At 39.6% G+C, this 4,793-nt stretch overlaps 1 long non-coding RNA gene across 1 annotated transcript; it reads right to left on the minus strand.

The window, feature by feature from the left end:
- Positions 1-3,633: 3,633 nt before the first annotated feature.
- LOC119367685 lies at positions 3,634-4,544 on the minus strand. The gene is made up of 2 exons (XR_005176390.1): positions 4,515-4,544; positions 3,634-3,726 (listed from the first exon to the last, which is right to left on the minus strand). It is a non-coding gene; the product is annotated as an uncharacterized LOC119367685 (long non-coding RNA).
- Positions 4,545-4,793: the final 249 nt, after the last annotated feature.

Consider the following 4,793-nt stretch of genomic DNA (forward strand, 5'->3'; position numbering starts at 1 on the left):
GATCGGCTTCAGTTAGCAGCAGTAGCGAAGGAATCGCTCGATCGGGTTCAGTTAACAGCCATCGATCGATCGCTCGGGTTCAGTAACGTGTAGCCTCCAGTGCAATCGCTCGGGTTCAGTTAGAGCCCAACGCCTCGCTCGGGTTCAATTAGAGCCAACGCCTCGAACACACGCGCGTCGTGTACGAGAGAAACACGCATCGCTCGGCCCCCGACCTCCCACCGTAATTGGCAACTCCCCGAAATTTTCCTCCCCCTCGCTTCTACCACGGTTTTTTTCGTCATGGATGTCCCAAAGAATATCATGCAGCTACGTCTCCGGCCCGCCCAGGATGAAAAGCCCATTTTCTATCATGATATTTTGTCATAGAAGTAGGAGCCCACCACATCTATGATGATACCTGGTTTTGTCACAATTATCGTCATAGAAGTGTCATATGTATGACAGAAAAAAATTCGTTCGGCCCAAAATGTCACGGATGTGTCTTTTTTTTTGTAGTGCTAGTTGGTGTAGGCATCACAAGAACGGTGTTCTGTGATGACCTACTTTCCAATTCGAGAGAAGGTACAATTACCTCATCAAGTTCTACTTTCCTCTCACTCACTTCTTTCGAGAGAAACTCCTTCTCTAGAAAGGTTCCATTCTTGGCAACAAAGATCTTGCCTTCGGATCTATGATAGAAGGCGTACCCAATTGTTTCCTTAGGGTATCCTATGAAGGCGCACTTCTCTGATTTGGGTTCAAGCTTACCAGGCTGAAGCCTTTTGACATAAGCATCACTTACCCAAACTTTAAGAAATGGCAGCTTAGGTTTATTGCCAAACCACAGTTCATACGGTGTCGTCTCAATGGATTTTGATAGTGCCCTATTTAACGTGAATGCAGCTATCTCTAATGCATAACCCCAAAACAATAGTGGTAAATCGATAAGAGACATCATAGATCGCACCATATCTAATAAAGTACGGTTACGACGTTCGGACACACCATTACGTTGTGGTGTTCCAAGTGGCGTGAGTTGTGAAACTATTCCACATTGTCTTAAATGAAGGCCAAACTCATAATTCAAATATTCGCCTCCATGATCAGATTGTAGAAACTTTATTTTTCTTGTTACGATGATCCTCCACTTCACTATCAAATTCTTTGAACTTTTCAAATGTTTCAGACTTGTGTTTCATTAAGTAGATATACCCATATCTGCTCAAATCATCTATGAAGGTCAGAAAATAAAAATACCCACTGCGTGCCTCAACACTCATTGGACCACATACATCAGTATGTTTTATTTCCAATAAGTCATTGGCTCGCTCCATTGTTCCGGAGAACGGAGTTTAGTCATCTTGCCCATGAGGCATGGTTCGTAAGTATCAAATGATTCATAATCAAGTGATTCCAAAATCCCATATGCATGGAGTTTCTTCATGCACTTTACACCAATATGACCTAAACGGCAGTGCCACAAATATGTTGCACTATCATTATAAACTTTGCATCTTTTGGCATCAATATTATGAACTAGTTGACCCGTTACGCCAAATGGCGTAGAGACCTGCTGAAGATATGCTGTTGATGAAAATAGTTTCATGTTGCAAGAACCTTCAACTAAATCATGCTATTTTTTAAAAATGTTTATTATGTTGTTAAATAATAGTCTGGGAAAAGGGAAACTTTGCATAATATGAATATGTTCAGTTTGAAAATATGGCCACTATGATGAGAGAGTAAAGTTGGCATGGTTGTATTTTTTTAGCAAGTTGAAAACATGGTTATCATGATGAGAAACCTGGTCATGCATCTTTTTGCTGCAAAAAAAGAGGGAAAAATATAAGAAACCGAAGAAAAAAAATATGTCTTTGTTGTGCATATACATAGATATGGGGATCAGGAGGTATTAGGATAGCCCATACCTGCAAAATAAGAGGGAAAAGATAAGAAACCTAAGAAAAAAACATGTCTTTGTTGTGCATATACGGAAATATAGGGATCAAGAGGTATTAGGATAGCCCATATGTTATTTAGCCCAGCCCACGTAGAGCGATGCCTGTGGCCCGTGAGGAGCTGAATATGAAGCACCAGGGGGCGGATCCAGCGGAGACTGTCTATCCCCTTCCTTTCTTTCTCGGTTCCTCAGCTGGGTGACAGAGGCGTTCCCTCAGCCGCCGACCAGTGCGATTTCTTATCCGTTGCGCCAACCTGCTAAAGCCATGTTGTCGGTGAAAATAGTTTTGCAAGGACATATTCAGTACTCGTTGTAGAAAGCCCATATATTAAACCATACTCTTTTGGAAATGTCTATCACATTGTGAAATCCAAGTTTGAAAAAAAAGTGTATAACCGTTGCACCAAAAAATGATATTTGTATAACACTGCCGATTTCGCTAAATGGCACTGAGTCCCATTTAAAACCATGTACTTGCTAAAAAATATTTGAATTTATTCAGTAACTGTGTTTGAGCAAATACATACGGTAAGAACTTAGTAAAACTTTAATTGATTATCTGTTTAAGCTCGCATAAAATTCAAGATGGCAACAACAGAGCACAATTATATCATGTGCAATAGCAGCCAAAATTAGTTAGATAATAAAATGTGTGAAGGGAACCAACCATTTCAGAGTAGTTTATTCCACATCTCATTCTCCTCGAAAATGAGCCCAAGTGGCCATCAACGAAAATACAATTGTTTTGATACAACAACGGTAAGAGAAATGAGTAACCATCAAAGAAACAAAACATTTAAATTAGTTTTTTCTAACCATGGAGGAGAGTTGCATGTGAACTTTATAAAAGAAGGCCAACGTCAATGAATAGCATGTTGATATACTCATCCTGCTCTCCGTTCTTGTCATCAGTCCCAGCAATCAGCTCCTGACCAACACCTTAAGCAACAACGACAACAATGCCCCTTCTTCTTTATCCTTGCATATACAGGAACTCAATCGGGTCAAGAAAAAAAGATATGAATCAACTCTCAAGATCAAGTGAGATGGGTGCCTTCCCTGTCTACTACCATCAGGCTCAACACCAACTCCACATATCAAGCACATGTTGCCTTTTCACAACATGACAGCACTCTTCAAAGCAATGGACAAAAATATTGGGCCTACACTGACGCCTCATTGCCTGAGAAGAGTAAAAGGGGGAGCTCACCTTGATGAGTTGGAATCAGATGCACTCTTTGTAGCTCGACTAACTTGCGCCCATGGTCTGGACCGGCAGCGGGACCGGCGCTCCCACTACCTATACAGTCTGCTGCGGGTTAGAAGACGTGCCCAGCCTCCTCGTAGGTTAGAATATAGTTTTATTCTAGATCATTATCAGTCTCGTAAACTTTTCAGCAGATGATGATGCAATCAAAACAATTCCAAAATAAATGATATACTGATGAGAAAAGGTTAGGATTCTGATAGAAATAGCCAGCCTTCTACTAGCTATATATCTGAAGTTATTTTCTGTTATTGTATGAGAACAACAAGATTTATAGGGTGAAATCAGGTCATGGACATGCTACAACTTTTGTAAAGAGAAAAAGGTTCACCAAAGAACAATCCATAGCAAAAGAAGCATCCAATTGGATCCATTACATTACCCTCTGCTTGATTTTCTGACCAATAGCAGGATCCTTTTTATGAATAAGCTCGTAAGAAACCAGGATGACATCCTTCAAAGGCCTAGGTGTTTCTTCGACTTTTCCAGCCAAGAACATGCAAACAGTAGTGATTGTCTGTATAGATGTTAGACTCAAACTTCATTTGCCCATTCGCCCTGAAAAATTAAGAATAACTGCATAACAAATCGTATAGAATACTAATATTCTGTCAAGACATATAGAGGAAAATCACACCATTACCACTTCTGGTGCAGATAAGAACACAAGAAATCACATGCACTCCTATTTTAGTAAACACGCTTTGTACAACTTCATGGATAGGGTGATTTTCAAATGCTTTCACGTTCAATAATTTAAGAGTAACTGGGCCTAAATCAACTCCCTTGTGGGTTTGAGAGCTGTACCAGCCAAAATATTCATGATAAACCCTCAACCCCGCATAATTGATCAAATGGTGTGCCCACCTGTGAACTGCTATTTAGTAACAAGGTCTCAGGCTCTTCTAAACTAAAATCCCCACATTGCACCAAGAGGATGTACATCTTTGCATCTTATCCTCATAGAAAATACCTACTTTTTATAACCACCCCCTGCAGTTCACAAAAGTAAGAGTTGTTTTGACATCTACAGAGTCTGCTGCTAGCTTCAGCGCCAACTTCTATTGGACTGGAGAAGTAGAAAGTGTATTATTAGCTATTAATGCCTCTATATGGAGAGAACAATCACCAAACTGGAAAATCATGGAGATAGAAACTATTTGTTATTTTTATTCAAACTAAACTATGAGGCAAAAAACAGAATATTATAAATCAAATAAAGTATCTACATGTTATAAAGTAAGAAGTTGCACTTCAACGAATACTTAAAAATTGGGTTGTAGTTAGTCATTGACTAACACTTACTCGTCTATCATTTTTTGCATGAGATTGACGTAAAAACGGTGACAGAACACAATAGATGTAGCAATTGTCACGTGTGGCCTACATATAAAGAAAAAATTCAGCATAAGTTGACAGTATGATTCCGGCAAGAGTTGTGGCATTATCTCCACGTGTAACAAACACTAAAGATACGAGCACAACAATTTTATCGCGATTGTAAACTATTAATGATGTGATGCATACCATGGAAGCCTTCAAGGGCCAAAAGAAAAAATTCATACAAACATGCATTGCCCAAAA

This window comes from Triticum dicoccoides, chromosome 2B (assembly GCF_002162155.2).
Source record: "Triticum dicoccoides isolate Atlit2015 ecotype Zavitan chromosome 2B, WEW_v2.0, whole genome shotgun sequence".
Classification (NCBI taxonomy): domain Eukaryota; kingdom Viridiplantae; phylum Streptophyta; class Magnoliopsida; order Poales; family Poaceae; genus Triticum; species Triticum dicoccoides.